At 36.4% G+C, this 18,899-nt stretch overlaps 1 protein-coding gene across 2 annotated transcripts in view; it reads left to right on the top strand.

Moving 5' to 3' along the window:
* Positions 1–18,899, top strand: part of PLCB1 (phospholipase C beta 1) — an 805,117-nt gene that overhangs the window by 275,522 nt on the left and 510,696 nt on the right. The gene's annotated exons all lie outside the window — the stretch shown is intronic.

Below are 18,899 nucleotides of genomic sequence, written 5' to 3'. Positions count from 1 at the left end.
ATTTTGTTACTTAACAGCCATCTTCAGATATCTGCTTCATCACTTTCAATAGTAGGAATTTTTTTTTCCTCCAGGGTTATTGTTAGGGATTGGTGCCTGCTCTATGAATCCACTGTACCTGGCAGCCATCTTTTTCCCATTATTGTTGTTGCTATTATTGTTGCTATTGTTGTTGGACAGGACAGAGAGAAATTAAGAGAGGAGGGGAAGGCATAGAAGGGAAAAAAAAGTCACCTGCTTCATTGCTTGTGAAGTGACCCCCCTGCAGGTGGGAGAGCTGGGGGTTTGAAACATGATACTTGCACTGGTCCATGTGCTTCGCTGTGCTACCTGCCACCTGGCCCCCAGTAAGAATATTTTTATTTGTCATGTTTCTTACACGAGTTAAAATTCATTTTCCAGTATTCTGTTTTATATTCCAAACACTTTGCAGCAATATTTTTCTAATGTTACCTCATTCATATATAGGAGATTGTTGCTATTTTTCTTATAATACTGGTATCTTACCTGTGTGTTATATATTCAATTTTTTTATTATCTACATTTTAATGAGATGGTTTTTCGGGGGCAAACTATTATAAGAATAACCTTGGGGTGGTGGTGGTTAGGAACTTGAGACAGCTTACACAGTATGACATTTGCTTTATTGTGTAGGCATGGGCTTGAACCCTGACACTACAAAGGAACACCTTGAAAGGCAAGTTGCAGATACTACCATGATGCCAACCTGACTCCTGGACAGACAACCTCACCAATATGTACTGGAACCCCACCTCTCCAGAGCCCTACCCCACTAGGGAAAGATAGAAACAGGCTGGGGTTATGGATCTGTCAACACCTATGTCCAGCAGAGAAGCATCTACCATCTGCACCTATAGTGATCCTGGATCCATGTTCCCAAAGGGATAAAGAATAGGAAAGATTCCAATGGAATGGGAGGGGATATGGAACTCTGGTAGTGAGAATTTTGTGGAATTATACCTCCCTTATCCTATGGTCTTGTCGATCATTTATTAAATAACAAAAAAAAATGAAAGGAAAAAAAAAAGAAATACAGTGGAGCTCCATGGATGGTGGAGCAAAATCTTCCCTTTGCTTCATTTCTCCTTTCTTTTTTTTTTTTTTTAATTTTTTTAGTGATTTTTTTTTTTTCTTTTAACCAGAGCACTGCTTAGTTCTGGCTGGTGGTGGTATAGGGGGTTGAACCTGGGACTTTGGAGCCTCAGGCATGAGATTCTCTTTGCATACCATTATGATATCTATCCTTGCCCTAATTTCTTCTTTCTTACTAAATAAAAAGTAAAAGAAAAGAAGACAGAAAAAAATGGGTTCAAGCTATGGTTCCAGTGGTATCCTATATGCAAGAGACCGCAAATTCACCCTTTGACTTTCTTTCTTTACTCCTTTCCTTTCTTTTCCCTTCCTTCCTTTCCTTTCTTTCCCCCTTTATTTCTTTCCTTTTTTCTTTCTCCCTTTCTTCCTTTCTCTTTCATCTTTCATTTTTGCTTTTTCCTTCTTCCTTTCTTTTTTCAAATTTTATTAGTGACTTAGTAATGATTTACAAAATTATAAGACAAACAGGAGTATCTTTCTGCACTGTTACCACCATCAGAGTTCTGTATTCCCATTCTTTCCAAAGTTGCATATATGGGTTAACTATTATTTCTATAACTACCTGTCAATATTTGTATATATTTGCCCCCCCCCCCTTTATGGTCCTGCCTCTCTTCCTTTCTAAGTCACATCTACTTCTATTACTACTTACCTTTTTCTTCTTCTCTCTCCATTCCTGATGGAGTTGGAGTTCAGAGCCCTCTGTTCATCCTCCCCTATCATTTCTCTTCTGCAGGGAGTATGGATGCAAATTCCTTATGGGGTGCAGAAGGTAGGAGTTTTTTAATTGCTTTTTTCTGGACATGTGCATTGTAGCAGGTGGATCCATACCCCAGCCTGTTTCTATCTTTCCCTAGTTGGGTAGGGAAAAATTTAAGAGAAGAAGTCTTTAGGTATATTTCTAGGGGCCCATCATTTTCATAGTTTTTGTTTATGTTTGATAGCTAACATGGAGGTGGACTAAAATATTATCTGGGAAGATGGTGTCAGAGTTGAGAAAAGGGCTAGAAAGTGGAATTAGGGCAGAGAATAGTTCCCACACCTGAAGAAATTCTATGAATAAAGTTAACTGTTTACACCATCAACTTGACCAGGGGCTCATATATACATTCATATTCAGCACAGGATCCTGTGTAACCTCTGAGTCTCTGTAGATATCAGGTCACAGTTAATGGTCCCAGCTGCGAACGTTCAATGCTGCACTCATTTCAGGACCAGTGTTTCTTAAATTGCTGGCAGAGTAGGATAACCCAGTCTACCTTCAGAGAGTGGGACAGACTCTGTCATTACAACTTTATAGGTAGGACAAGTTCTGGGACTGGCCCATGAAAGGGTTTATCATGATGTTTCTGATGGAAGTGGCCGGTGATGATGGTAAGAGGGATATGTTAGAGGTGTAGGCCCATCATATCTATGTAGGAATCCAAGGATTCCCTGACTAGGGCTTCAGATGATGGGAGGTCTAGTATTGACCAGAAAGGCCATCATTATCTTCTTCTTTTCAGTTGAATAGTTTTTTAGCTCTGGCTTTTGTTGGCTTTTAGGATTGAACCTATAATCCTGGAGGCTCAAGCATTAGTCTTTTTGCATAATGAGTGTGTGACTTCCATTCCTCTGGTTCTGCATTAAAAAAAAAAAGTGTCATTTTTGTGTTCAAGGACTCTTGTTACTATAGTTTATATTGGTTACCCATATTTCTCTGAAACTCAATTAAGAGATAATTTGCTCACATGTAGTGTAAAGAATTGAAACACATGAATTTATTTAAAAGAAAACAAGATAAATAAACATAGCCAAACTGTTGCTAAGACTTTGTAAAAAGTATGGTGGTTATCCTGGGGAGGATATGGGGAGGAGGGTATATGGCAGTGGGGCACAGAAATGTCGTGGTGGGTAGAGTGTAGTCATAAAGCCTTGTGGTTGAATGATCTTATACACCATTATTAAATCACTAACAAATAAATTTTAATAAATATAACTGATTCTAAACAACAATATTGGTGTCTTCTGCAGATCACACTGCTTTGTGAAACTTTTTTCTTGTTAATAAATGTATGTTTTTGGTCATAACATAAAGTATATGTTTTACTCTGGATTATGTCAGAAAGGTTTAAAATGCTGCTGAAGAAGAGAATGTCCTTAAAATTCTTGTGAAGAATATCATCCTAAATTGTAATTGAATTTGTATATGGGACTAGAAAAATATAAAGAAGTTGTTTCAGGGTTCAATTCTGCTATTGATGAGCTTGAGGAAGTTGTTGATCTATTTGTGCTTTAACTTCCTTATCTTTGACATGGATATGTAATTATTGATGTATAATTTCTTGGTCCCAACAGTTAAAATGGGAAGTAAACATTTATCTTACAGTTTTCCCTCTTTTTCTCTGTCTTTGTCTCTTTCTATCTTTCTATGTAATACCAAAGACTGAACTCAGGGTCTCATACAGGCAACCCACTAAGTCACTAAGTCATTTATCTGGCCTAACTTTTCACTTTTTAATTTTTTTTATAGAAATTTTATTTTTTTCCCCTTTTATTGCCCTTGTTGTTTATCATCACTGATGTTGTTATTATTGTTGTTATTGCTGTCATCATTGTTGGATAGGACAGAGAGAGATCAAGAGAGGAGGGGGAGACAGAGAGAGGGAGAGAAAGATAGACACTGCAGACCTGCTTCACCTCCTGTGAAGTGACCCCCCCTGCAGGTGAAGAGCTGGGGGCTCGAACTGGGATCCTTACGCTGGTCCTTGTGCTTCGCGCCATATTCGCTTCATCCCCTGCACCACTGCCGGGCTCCCAACTTTTCCCTTTTAAAAAATGATTTACAGAAGCCAGACCTTCCACCCTCTGCAATCCACATCGACCCTGGATCTATACTCCCAGAGAGATAGAGAACGGGATGACTATCAGGGGCGGGGATGGGATATGGAGATCGGGTTATGGGAATTGTGCTGAATTATACCCCTCTTATTCCATGTTTTTTTTAATGTCTCCTTTCTTAAATAAAAAAAGTAAAAATGAAAAAAATTTTTTTAATGATTTTATGGGGTAGTGAGACAGATGTAGAGCGACACAATGAAAGCACTGCTCTACCATCTATGAGTTCTATTTGTTTTTTCTTTGTTGCTGTCATGTTGCGTTAGGCTGGAGCCCAGGCCTTCACACAAGTAGGCAGATACTACATCACCTCCTGTGCCCATCATACAGATATTAAGACTGTTGTCAAGCAGGTTTACATATCCTCAAATATCTTTTTTTGGTCTTAGAAAATTAGATGAACTTAAAGGAGGATTTAAAAAAAAGAAAAGTAAAGTTTCCATTCATACAAAAGAAAAAAGACAAAAATCTCTAACTTTATACATGACTTCTTGATAGTAGTTTGAGAATTGCAGCAGAGAGAGAATCCTCTTTTTACAAGGACTTTCAGTTTTTAATACCTGAAAGCTACACATCTATGTTATTCAACTCTCAGTGATACGTGTGGTAGTATTGCTGAAAAAAGAATTCTGTAGTTTACTTTCAAGCTGTTTCAGGCAAAGGGAACTATTTCATGTGCTTAGCTGATAATTATCCATTCTCTGGGTAAAGGACAGTTTATTTTAGTTGTGTGATGTTAATTTGAATAGGACTCCTTGGGAATTTATTTAGGTCACAATTAAATTTAGGCAGTATATAGTATCACAGGTGTAGCATAAAGTAGATTTACGTGAAATTAAATTTTGAAAATTGATCAGATTTTTTCCTAATATATATGTAAAAATTATGACTTTTAAAATTTCATTCTTTACTAATTTAAAAAATCGTCATCAGGTGCATGTACTATATATGTCAAGGTCTATTCTGGACTCTGGGGAAACATCAGTGAATAAAAAGAGAACTCTCTTCTCATATAATATTCTGCTTAAGAGCAGAAATCTGATATAGCTGCTGAGTGGGTTCTCAAAAAAAAAAAGGAAATGAAGAATAGAAAAATAGGGGTCAGGCATTGGTGCACCTGGTTAAGTGCACCCATTATGTTATGCAAGGAAACGAGTTTAAGCCCTGGCTGGCCCCCACCTACAGGGGGAAAACTTCACCAGTGGTGAAGTAGAGCTACAGGTGTCTCTCTGTCTCTCTCCTCTCTGTCTCCCTCATCTCTTTTCAGTTTCTCTCTGTCTCTATCCAAAAATAAAGAAATAAAATTTCTAAATTTTTTTTAAAAGAATAGAAAAATAAATCCTTATTTTTTGTGTGTGTTCCTAGTTTCCTCTAGGAAACTTTCTCACCCTGGAAGCCACTACTTAATATCACTGACACCACTGAATACACATGGGAAAGCAAAGTATAACATAGCTCTTATATCTATGAACAGGCTCTAGCATCCCAATTGATAAGGGAAATAGAATATAGATAAATCCTGGGAGTCGGGCATTAGAACAGCGGGTTAAATGCACGTGGCACAAAGCGCAACGACTGGCGTGAGGATCCCAGCTCGAGCCCTGGCTCCCCACCTGCAGGGGCGTCGCTTCACAGTCAGTGAAGCAGGTCTGCAGGTGTCTGTCTTTCTCTCCCCTCCCTGTCTTCCCCTCCTCTCTCCATTTCTCTCTGTCCTGTCCAACAATGATGATATCACAACCACCAACAATAATAATAACTACAGCAACAATAAAAACAAGGGCAACAAAAAGTAAATAAATATTTAAAAAAAAGAAAATAGATAAATCCCATTGAGGGAAATCATGTGAGCAGAAGACTGTAGACTGTGTGCTGGGAAGACTTTCCTGTCTTACGGAGCCATCATAAAAGACGTTCTCTTGATAAGCTGAGGCAACCTGAGTAGAGATAGGGCAGCGTGTACAGTCAGATCAAAGGCCGTAAGTGTAAATGTGTTTAGTGTGTTTCAGGAATAGTAAGGAGACTAGTGCGACCACAGAGGAATAAAAGACAGAGAGGCTCAAGAATGTCAACTGTAACGAGGGACCACATTAGGTTGTATTGCAAAAGCCTGCTAATGACTTTGACTTTTCCTCTGAAAGAAATTAGAAGGAATCTAAAAATTATGAGCAAATAGGTAACAAGATTTCACTTTAAAGAACTATATGGAATTGTGCCCCTGTTATCTTACAATCTTATTATTCATTATTATATCACCAATAATAAAAAAAGTCATATATCATGCACACACAAAAAAAAATTAAAGGTATCACTAGTCAAAATTTAGGATTAGTAAAAGAAACAAGAAGACCAACTAAATGAATAATGCAAATATCAGGGTGGGGGAGTTTATATAACTGAGAGTGAGGGTAGAGGTCATGAAAAAAATATCAAAATATGAAGAGTGTTGAATGTAGATCCCTAGAGCTTGTTAATTCTTTGGATGTGAGGTTTGAGAAAATAAGAGAATTCAAGAGTCATGTTTAGCATTTTCACCTGGCAACGTTGTAGAATTGACTTGTCATGCCCTAAAACAGGAAGAAAGAAGCACAATTTAATAGAAACATTATGTTTGTTTTTGTATAATTAAAGGCATCCAAAACCCAAGTCCAGTGGAGAAGCAATTATAGAAGCCAGAACTCCTACCTTCTGCACTCCAAAAATAATTTTGATCCATACTCCATGTGGGGGAGAAGTGATAGGAGGAAGGGGGACAAGAGGGCTCTGAACTCCAGTTACAACAGGAACTGCAGAGAGAAGAGGAAAAAGGGAGGAACATTCGGATGTAGTAATAGGGTCCTAAGTGGCTTGGAGGGGAAGAGAGGACTGGGCCTGGAAGAAAAAGGGGCAATTCTGTACAAATCTAGACAGATAGTTGTAGAGATGATAGTTAACCCATGTCTGCAACCTTGGGAAAACTGTAGAGGTTTGCAATGGACGAATCAGAGATTTAGAACTCTGGTTGTAGAAACGGTGTTGGATTTCTAACTTTTAAAATATTTTCTATTTTAAACTTTTAGTTTTGGCACACACCCAATATGAAATCCTGTTGACATGCAATTTTGTAAATCAATATTAAATCACTAATATATTTTTTAAAGTTTAAGGCATCTATTATTAGATGTTACCTGATTACATCATATTTATATATCCAAACCTAGACTCAGGAGAAATGTAGGTATAACTTTGAATATCTATATTTGCTGCTGCTGGTGGTGGTGGTGGTGTGTGTGTGTGTTGGCTGGAACTTCAGGTATGCCTATATTTTCTGCAGATCATTCACGTAGATAGAGATAGAAATGAAACACACAGAGAGAGAGAAGGAGAGGGGGAGAGAGGCTGGGGGAGGGGAAGAGAGAGAGAGAGATATTATTACTCAACCTTAAAATGAAATCTTGACTTAGACTGCAAAGGCATCATGATAAGTGAAATGAGCCAGACACATTGGGTGCATATAGATGATTCATTTTATATGGGATACTTAGAATGGTCAAAATCATAGAGCTAGGAAGTAGACAGCAGTTTCTAAGGACTGGGAAGATGAAAACAATGGAAGATTATTATTTAATACTGAGTTTATATTTGAGACAATGAAAAACCTCTAGAGTTGAATGCTTCTTCTTCTAGCGTTTGCCCTTCTTCCGTAGCCAGTCAACAGCATCAGGTTGAGCCTGATGTAAAGTTTCAAGACCTCCTTTGAATCTGGAGAGGTGGCAGTCGTTGACTATGTGGGTCATAGTCTGTCTGGAGCCACAGGGGCAGTTCGGGTCATCTCTGGCTCCCCAGCGATGGAACATAGCGGCGCACCAGCCATGGCCTGTTTGATAGTGATTGAGGAGGGCCCAATCATAATGTGCTAGGTCAAAGCCGGGTTGACGCTTGCAGGGGTCTGTGATGAGGTGTTTGTTCTTTACCTCAGCTGACTGCCAACTCTGTTTCCAAGAGTCTGGAACAGAGCAGTTCAGTGTAGGCGTAGGGGACCAGATTGGGTAACGAGACGTCAAGCCTTGGACAGGGTAGGCGAAGATATCCGTGTATATTGGCAGGTCCGGTCCAGCGTAGACGTGGGAAATGAACTTAGATGATGCCGCATCCCGACGAATATCTGGCGGGGCGATGTTGCTAAGAACTGGCAGCCATGGAACCGGGGTGGAACGGATGGTTCCAGAAATTATCCTCATGGAGGAATATAATTTGGAATCGACCAAGTGGACATGGGGGCTACGGAACCATACTGGGGCACAGTATTCTGCAGTGGAATAGCATAATGCCAGAGATGATGATCATAGTGTGGAAGCGCTCGCGCCCCATGAGGAGCTGGCCAGTCTTGCAATGATGTTATTCCTCGCGCCCACCTTTGCTGCAGTTTTTATGAGATGTTCGTGAAATGACAGAGTGCGATCGAGAGTAACGCCAAGATAGACTGGCTGGGCTTCATGCCGGATTCTCGTACAGCCAAGCTGCACATTAAGCTCACGCGAGGCCGAGGCATGGTGTAGATGGAAAACAGATGATACCGTTTTTGCAGTGCTAGGGATTAGTCGCCATTTTTTACAGTAATCAGATATCAGAGACATGTCTTTCGTGAGTGTTTCCTCGAGGATGTCAAACTTGGATGCCTGAGTTGCACAGCAGATGTCATCGGCGTAGATGAACTTCCTTGAAGAAGTTTCTGGGAGGTCATTTATGTAAATATTAAATAGCGTAGGAGCCAGAACAGATCCCTGGGGGAGGCCATTTGAGACAAGTCTCCATCTGCTAGACTTGTCACCCAGATGCACCCGGAATCTTCTGTTTTGGAGAAGAAACGATATAGTGTTGGCCACCCATGGAGGCAGGCATCTTGAGATCTTGACTAGGAGACCACGGTGCCAGACCGTGTCATAGGCTGCTGTGAGATCAACAAAGACAGCACCCGTCTTTAAATTCTTCTGGAATCCATTTTCAATGTAAGTTGAGAGGGCCAGGGCTTGTTCGCAGGTAGATCTTCCTGGGCGGAAACCAGCTTGGGCAGGTGATATGAATTTCTCTCTAAGAGGAGAAATACGTGACAGAAGCAGCCTCTCAAGGAGTTTGTAACACACGGAGTTGAATGCTTATAATCATTAAATGCACACAACCATGTAAATTTACTCAATGTCTCTGAATTCTGTGTTTGAGAAGTATTGAAGTAACAACTTTACATTTATTTTACCCCAATAAAGAAAAGGAAATAAGGCATGAGAAGAACTATAAAAGCTATGTTCTGAAAAGATATATTCTGATATTTAACTTGTATTCCAAGGAGAAAGTAGCCATCTGGGTAAAATGGTGAAATTTCAGTCGATTTTCCACCACCACCCCCACACCCCCAGTTGGCATACTGTTATTTTCTGGAAGGTGCTGTTTTCTACATGCATTAAATTTATTTTTCTTAAGTCAACAGTATTTTCTGCTGCTAATACTCAAAGTAGGATATTTATGTAAGGGTTGTTGATTCTCAAATAGCTCATCATAGAATCTGGATGCCAATATATAAATCTCATAATGAGCTGTTATTTGGATGTTATACAACAGTGGTTTCAGTGAATCATCCACGAGGCCTCGAGTTGAAAGGAGTGCTTTATTATTGTCCCCTTTGCTGATTAAAAGCTATTTCCATGACTTTGTATAGACTTCACCATTGTGTGAAGCTGCAGAAATAAAATGATGTAGTTTTTTTTTTTTTTTTTTAGATTTGGGAAAGAAGAAAATCCTTTCTCCAACTGCATAAAGATTTCTCTCTTTTTCACTACACTGCCAAGGAGATTTACCTTTGGCTCTTTCTTGGCTCCAGATATTTCTTCATTTACCTAATATAGTTAAATCATTGTAATTGTTGTTTCTTTTCATTCTATTTACATAAATATGCATTTTTAACATCCTCACTAAATAGAGTGATAGTGCTAAAATTCACAGTGTGTGTGTGTGTATGCACATGTGTAATGGTTCTAACAACTATTAACATTTATCTCCAGATGTAAATTATATGGCATAGTTCCTTTTTTATGTTCATTAAATTCCATAGATGTCAGTGGTTTCCTTGGAAATAAAAACCTTTATATAACTAGTCAGAGATTTGGTGGCAGAAATATCAGAACTCTGAGGGGTGCAAAGAATGTTTCTCTTGGTGTATCTTTGCATTTAAATCTCTTTTGCCTTTCTCACCTGTGCCTCTTCCTCATGATGATTCAATAGTAAACGAGATGGTTGAAGCCACCATTAAAATGCATAATGTCTTCTCTACTGATTAATAGCTTTTTACTTTTATAAAAGCACCAATAGATAGACTAATTATTTTTTAGTATATTGGTGAAACTCCCTAAACTAAGAAGGATTTGGTATATTTTGTCGACAGTTGTAAGAATTTGAGCTATGTGGGCATTGCTCAAAATATGTTTGTATATCAATAAAATTGGTGAACTGATATTGTGAGACTGAATTAAAATTATTTTTATTATAATAACAAGTATTATTCCTAGAACCCTACTACCAAAAATGAATGACCCTTAAAGCATTGTAAGAGAAGGAAGAAGTTTCAAAGCAGTTCTGCCAAGGGTGATACTAGGTGAAATACATGACAATCAAGAGCATCCTCTCTTTGAACCAAATAGTCTCTTTGTTGGACATGAGCATTAATAACATATGGTGACTGAACCACAGGTATTTTCAGAAAGGTCTGATTTATTTTAGTGTTGCCTCTATAATTTCAACCTAAATCCTTAATCCTATTTTTTCTTTATGCAAAGAAACAAGAGTTGCATTTTAGAAATATTTCTCAGAGTTCTTTCAAATGCAGTGAGACGCCATCTTGTGGATATATCTGACTAAGCTCCTTAAATTAATTCTACATCATAATCTGCTCTTTTAAACCAGAGTTTCAGATTTGGCTTCTAATAGGAAGATACAGGAAACAGTCAGGGAGCTCCCAAAATCTGAATGCCCAGGCCATAGGTAGATCAGTTAAATCAAAGTATCTAGTGTAGGAATGGTATATATTTAAATCTGTCATAGATAACTGTGTTCAACTCACTTTGTCAATGATTAATCTCGGTAAAAATAATATGAGCCTAAATGAACATTTTTCCCTTGCAAAACAGGGCCTTATGCAAGCAGGTGCTGAGAACTGTCTTACAGTAGTCAAGTTTCAAAAGGTCAGCTTTTTAGTCTATTTGTCCTTAAGCTTGTCTTACAGTACTTACTTTAAAGAGAAGTATGCCAGCACACTATTGTTAGTGTTGCTGAATAGATGGCTTTAGCAGAAACTTATTTTCTTACATTTATGGAGCACAGGAATCTGAGAACAAGATGTTGTTTCCTTCTGAAGCTTTGTTTCTTGTTTTGCTGATGGCCATTTTTTCCCAACTGTTTTCACATGTAATTCTCCCAATGTATTTTTGTCCATATTCCCTCTTCTTACAGGGAAAATGGTCATACAGAATTGGGAGCTACCATAATGTGAAGCTCATTTTACCTCGATTACTTCTTTAAAGACCTTACCCCCTCCCAATATAATCACACACTGAAAGGGATTAAAACTTCAATGTGAATTTTAGAGAGATATAATCTAGTAGTAATTCCTCATTTGCCCAGGATTATTTCAGATTGATATAAAACAGATAATTTTTTTTTCCCTGAATAATCAACATGACGTCTAAGTAGATGCAATGTGTAGTTGGGAACATATTAGCAATAGAGATGTTTGGTTTTGCAGAGGGCCTTTATTGCAGAATATTTTTATTTTCATTTCATCAACACATTCATATTCATTCTTGTGTCTTGTACTTTGTAAGTGCCTAATACAGCTTAGTTACCAAGTGTCCAAAGTCCTGGGACATATGGTTGAGCCTCTATGTAAGTTACAAGCTATGTAATCCAACAATTTGCTATACATCTCAAGAGATTTATTTTCTACATCTGAATTATGGAAATAATCATCATATTTATCTCATTGGACTGTTGTATAGTTTCACTGATAAAATATGTGTAGAGCACTGAACATCACTCCCATGTCTATTCTATATGTTTATTTAACTTAGCAGCCATTATTAGTAAACATTACTAATAAATAAAATAAAATGTATAGTTGATGTTCTTATGATATAGACAAAAGCCTGTTAGAGTCATATAATTTACCTTTTTATAGTAGAGTTCAGTCACTAATAAAGATTTCTTCACACTAAGATATTTAGATTTTTATAACTGATATTTAAACCTTGCTATCTATCAACTGTAGATAAATCAACTTGATGTATATTATCTCTGCAACAAAAACTTGCCTATAGAGACCATAACTGCAAATCATTGTGCTAATATTTATAGTTATCATTTATAAAAATTGTCTAAATATTTAAACAAAATTCCCTTATAATCAAAATAGTTTTAGGATAATTTATTTTTAGGTAAGAAGTTATTGAGGGATTTGGACATAACTTGACTATTAGAGCAATAATCTGCATTGTTTGAGACTACAGAAGTCCCAAATTCAGTTCTCTATATCACCTTCTGGCAAAACTAAGCAGGTCTTCTCTTCCTCAGCCCTCATTCTCTTTATTAAGTGGATGAATACATATTTTTAAAGAAATTTTGATATATTTTTATGTGGCCTCTGAGATGATTGAAGCAAAATCAGAAACACTATTTCTAAAATGGAAGGACAAGGATCAAAGAAATCCAGATTATAAACCCAATACTCTGTTAACTGAGAGATCCCAGAAAGGCGCTTCACTTCCTCTTTGTGTATGGATATACCTGCCTGATAGCATTGTTTGTTTAGTTGAACCATGACTGGTACATAGATTATAATGTTGAATACCCTTTTTAAGAGCTCACTCAGTGTTACTTAATTCCTTCCCTGATTTAGGTTCTTTTCTTGAGGGTTTCTTTTTTTTAGCACTCAGTGGGTTTGATAGATAATCAAGCATGTATATTCCTTGAATGAAGTGCTTGTTGAAGATTAGGGTCTAAGGTGGTTTGACAAGTAATTTGGCATGAGTTCCAACAGGAAAAAAAGTGTAATATAATTTGACATATTGTGTAACAAGAGAAATTTTGGGGACTGGCAGTAATATTTAAGTTTACCTTAGAGTCATTATGTGAATTAAATGATTTGCATAGTTGAAATAACTATAAGGAATAATGGTGAAATAGTAACATTCACTTAAAAGATATTTTGGTTGTGTGGAATGAACTTAAATGAATGTACTAGACATAGACACTCTTCTTTATCATATTCAAATGGAAACTTCTTAAAATTCACTCTCAATGTCATTATTGCCTGAATGTGAACACATTCAACATTCCTAACCATCACAAATATGAAATTTCCAGAACCACCAAAATAACACTGATCAAATGTTAAACCTGATAATTAAAACTCAAATAACTTAGTGACATGTTTGTTACTTGACAAGCTGTTTAATGGCAGAAATTAAGTTCTCTAACAATACTGAAATTAATGGTCATAGAGATTTCTAGGAGATGGAATTACCTAATTTTGTTAAGCAGTATGTTATTTAGTGTGAAACTGGATTAGTGAGTCTGATAGGTCAGAAAATTTGCCTTTGTATCTCACACTTACTTTGTCTTTTGATACTTCATCATCTAGATTATTTCTTGGCATTTTAATTTGTATTCAGGCACTATGGATTTTTGGGTAGGAACACTGGAGTAGAAAGAAGAATTTACTGTTAACATTCAGCTTTTAGTGGGCATAATGCTGTGAAGAGGTACTTCAATTTCTCTCAGGATGAGAAGACATTTTAAAAACAATTAAATCAGTATTTCTTCAAGAAGTGTCCTTGGAATAATATTATGTGTTATTAAATTAAAGTACTATATGATCAAATAAGTTTAGGGTATCTTTTGTTTCCTTTATTAAAAATTTTTTTAAAGGGAAACATTGACAAAACTATAGAATAAGAGGAGTACAACTCCACACAGTTCCCAAACCAGAATTCTGTATCCCATTCCATCCCCTGAAAGATTTCCTATTCTTTATCCCTCTGGGAGTATGGACTCAGAAGGTCTGGCTTCTGTAATTGCTTCCGTGCTGAACATGGGCGTTGACAGGTCGATCCATACTCTCAGCTTGTCTCTCTATTTCCCTAGTTGGGCAAGGCTCTGGGGAAGCAGGGCTCCAGGACACATTGATGGGTTGTCTGTTCAGGGATGTCTGGTTGGCATCATGGTAGCTTCTGGAACCTGGTTGAAAAAGAGAGTTAACATATAAAGCTAAACAAGTTGTTGACTAATCATGAACCCAAAAGCTGGAATAGTGCAGATAAAGAGTTGGGGGGAGGGGGGTGTCTCCATTTTGTAGATAGCTAGTAGGCCTATTATAGTTATATTCCAAAGGGCCCATGACTATACTTTTTTTTGTTTATAAAACAACTTCTCTGAGCCTTTAATATTCTGGGTATGGATTGTGGTCATTCTTCTCTGATAATTTATCACTTTGTCAAGCACATCTTGCATAATTATTGCTTTGCAGAATTCATATTGGTAAATGTTTTGTTAGTTCTTATGCTAATTATTATACTACATATTGGTGCTGGGGCACCAATATAAGTGATACTTGTTCCCACTATAGTGTAGATATCTAATTCAAAATATTTACAGACCAAGTTTTTGGGTACTCTAAACTAAAATATATCCCTTTACCTAAAAATCCTATGATAATGCACAGTTGTATTTATATTATATTAATGAATTATTTTAATTTAATTATTAAATACAAGATCTTGATTTATGGCAGAACACTATTAGCATTTTAAATTTAAGAATTAAATATAAGAATTGTATTTATTTTCACAATAGCTGGGATATAGCTTAGCCTTTAAGTCACATTAGTGCCTGATATCTAGAAGGGTGGGTGGGATTCTAGTTCTATCAATTTTTTTATTTGGAGACTTATTCGATGTGTTAATTATATTTTAAAAAAAGTGAAATCACTTGGATTCTCAAGAGATCCTTAAGTCAATATGAAACTTGAAAGTGAATGGAAGTGTGATGCTTCTCTGATTTAAATGAAATGACTCAAATGCTTAGTGAGGTTTTTACCTTGTAACTTCTTATTGAGCAGACAACTCAGTCACTTAATGACTATATGTCAGACCTTTGGGTGAGAAGACCTCTTCCTGGGCACAAACCTTTGGCTTACCCACTCTTTTGTGCACCAGATGCAGGGGGCCTAGAAGGAATGTTCCAGGGCAGCAGGAATGAACGACCAGATCTTTCCCTGTGTAAGTAGCAAGAGAAGTTACCAAAGATTACTGGGGGGATGTTTCATGTGCAATCCATTTATTGAACAGCAAAGTAGGGTTTATAAGGGATTGCAGGAGGAAGCAAGTTATCCATTCCATATATGGTTTTGGAGAAGAAGGACAAAGAGAAATAGGGGGTTGAGAAAAGGTCAGAGCATCCCTAGTAAATGTTGAACAAGGGGTTTAGTTGATCAAAGGAATGAAGGAAGTAGGGTTATCAATAACTAGCAGACAAAGAGGAGCCTTAAGAGAGGAGATAGATCATGTAGGATTAGAATGTCCAGAGTGGGAGTGGGTGGGGAGTAAAGAGGTTATAGTTTGACACAGCAGAAAAATGATGTGTGGGCCATGTATGATCAAAGAAAATGGACTTCTATTGACTTCTGAGTAAACAAACCAACTAGTTTGAGGACAAGGAAATGGGCTGCATACAGGGTCCTTTTTGAAGCAGGGAGGTTTACAGAGGAGACATTTCCTGGTGGTCGTTTTCTCTTCATGCTCAATCTCAAATAGAGGGAGACTAATAGGAAAGGTCTTGCCATCCAGACTCCCACTTTCTCAATAGGAGGTCTCACACTATGCTCAACCATATCCTCACAATTTCCCTACTACTATACATCTTGATTTCTTCATTCATAAAATGAAGTCAATAATACTATTCTCAAAGTTATTATAAGGAAGAAAGGACACAATGCATGTTTCATAGTTGGAGATCCAAAGAAAGTAGCTATTGCTTTCATAAAATTAAAGACCATTAGCACCAATGTTTGATATGCTGGAAACTGGGTCTTTTAATGGCATCACTTAGAGACTAAGTATTTTCCTTTATATTTTTACCTTTGTTATGTATATAATGTAGGTTTTTTACTCTCAGTTTTTACTTTCAACTATGTTTTTAAAAGCTATGCTCATTAATTATACTTTCAAAATACTAAGATAATCTTTATTTGTTTGTGTATTGTCATCATCAGGGATTCAGGGTTCTGAGCCAACTTTTTTTTTCTTTAGAGATAGATAAAATGAGGGGCTGTGTGGTGGCTCACCTGGTTGAGCATACACATTATAATGCACAAGGACCAGGTTCAAGACCCCAGTCCCCACCTACAGGGGGAAAGCTTTGTGAGTGGTGAAGCAGTGCTGCATATATCTCTCTGTCTCTCTCCCTGTTTCCCCCTTCCTTCTCCATTTCTAGCTGTCTCTGTGCAATAAATAAAGATAATTAAAAATTGAAAAAAAATTCTTCTAAAAAAGAGATGAAAAGAGAGAGAGAGAGAGAGAGAGAGAGAGAGAGGAGAGGGAGAGAGAGAGAGAGAGAGAGAGAGAGAGGAGACCGTAGCAACAAAATTTTCTGCAGTATGCTGGGGGATTGGCAGGAAACTTGGTGGTACACATAAGAAACCACAACACTATGTGAATTTTCTTCCCAGATCTAAAATTTTTACATTAGATATGTCATTACTAGTGAATTTCAGGATTTGCAATATCTGGTTAGAAACTGTTTTCCAAGCATAGCATTTCTTTTTTTCCTTTATTTTCTTTTATTTCCTTCCTTCCTTCCTTTCTCTTTTACAAATAAAAAATAAACTGTACTGTCTTTAGTTGAAAGTAAATAAGTGTATGTAAGCATGCTTTTAGATTTTCAGAACCTTGGTGTGAATTTAATGCAAGTTAAAAATAAAAAAATATATTGTATGTTGGAATATCTACATATCACCAGGGAAATGAACAACTGATTTTGCTATTTTTGCTATAAATAAATTTGTCTGATGGAGGAAATGAGTAATTCATTGTAAAAGATTCTGAAAACATGTTTCTGTATTAACCAGTGTCCATTCATGCAGTATTGTTTAAAGGTTATTTAGAAGATGTTGTCTATATACTTTAACTTACAAATGTGGGTATCATATAAAGTATAAAAACAGCTCATTTAAACTCTCTTGTTAGTGCTGACTCACACATATGTAACTAGTAATGTAGGTAGCTGAATCATGAAAATGAAATTTTTATGAACACATTTTAAAGTCCACAATGCTTTCAAATATGTTGTAAATGCACATGCACAGTACTGAAGAAAAATAATGACTTTCAATAACTTATCTAAAATAAATTATTGGATATTTCATATGTTGGTTAGTATAACTTTTGCAAAGCATGTTAACATTTAAATTGTGTAAGAGCAAATTAGAGTTCATACTTAACTTTATGGATAACTTCTCAAAATTTCCTAGTTCTATTTATTTGAAGGATACTATAGAACATTTAATATACTGTGGAAGTATGACTGGAGCCCTGCTGTTGTATTAAAATGGAAATTATTGTGTAAATTACAAAAAGTGATAGACATAACTGTGTCACATTGTTCTAAATTTTCTAAGTAAATTCTTAGAAATATTCTAAGTAACTAGCAATTTATTTGTTTTGTCAAGCTTTTTAAATTACTTCTTTAAATGTTCTTGTTATTTGTCAATACTCAGTTCAAAATTATGTATTGAGAAACTATGAAGCTACAAAAGGAAAATATATGTTGCATAATAATACCTTGCTTTTTTCTAAGTTGAGCTAGTTTCTCTGGTAAAAAAGATGTTCTGTGATAAATCATGGATCTAAAACCATAGAGTTGCAAAGGCAGAGGAAATAGAATGTTTAAAGATGTCTTCTTCCCTTGTTGATAATTTCTTTGCTTCAGCTAAGCATTGTTAACTTTATGGCAGCATCTCAGACTGTGGTGAGTGCTACTTCATTCAAAAAAAATTTTTTTTTTGATCCTGACAAAACAAATGGCTTTAATAGCATTAGTTCATATTGGTTGCATGTAATAAACATTTCACACACTATTAATTGTAGCACTATGTTGGAACATTAGCATTTTGCATTCTCTAAGTTCCTTTGCTATTTGAGAGCAGAAAACCAATTATGGGGGGGGGGGTGGTAGTCCTGAATTATTACCTTAATAAAAGTTCAATCTCCAAAATCAAGAGCTTGCACAGAGTTCAAGAGCAAGATGGAGAAAGAGATGAAAAGAAGTCATGTCTTTAATTTTGGCATCATTTGAAGCTACAAAAAGTCACTTTGAATGAAACAGAAAGCTCAATAGTTCTAGAGCTTGGATAATACCAGTATATAAAATGAAAACCTAGTCACTTATTCATTTACAAAGAAAAAAATTAAATATTTACTTGTGTAAGTTCTTAATGTATAACATGGCATCTTAAACTAGGCCATGGAGCTAAAAATAATTATCATACTTCTCAGCTTTTATAGCTACATAATAAGGTTTTACTGTATATAATATTTAATATTGAACAATGAGATAGCTTGTTTCATTTTTGGGTTACAAGTAATCTGTCTTTAACATTATTCTATTTTATTTTTATTCTTCATATTTATTTATTTATTTATTTATTTATTTGGCTCTTCCAGGGTACTCACACATGTGTAGTTCCAGGGCTACCAGGCTGGCTCTTTTTATATACTTATTTCAGAAAGTGAGAATGAATGAATGCATGCACCCAGAATCATTATGGGGTGCAGAAGGTGGAAGTTCTGGGTTCTATAATTGCTTCCGTGCTGAACATGGGCATTGACAGGTCT

This window comes from Erinaceus europaeus, chromosome 1 (assembly GCF_950295315.1).
Source record: "Erinaceus europaeus chromosome 1, mEriEur2.1, whole genome shotgun sequence".
Lineage (NCBI taxonomy): Eukaryota > Metazoa > Chordata > Mammalia > Eulipotyphla > Erinaceidae > Erinaceus > Erinaceus europaeus.
This window is presented reverse-complemented; position numbering and strand designations above follow the sequence as displayed.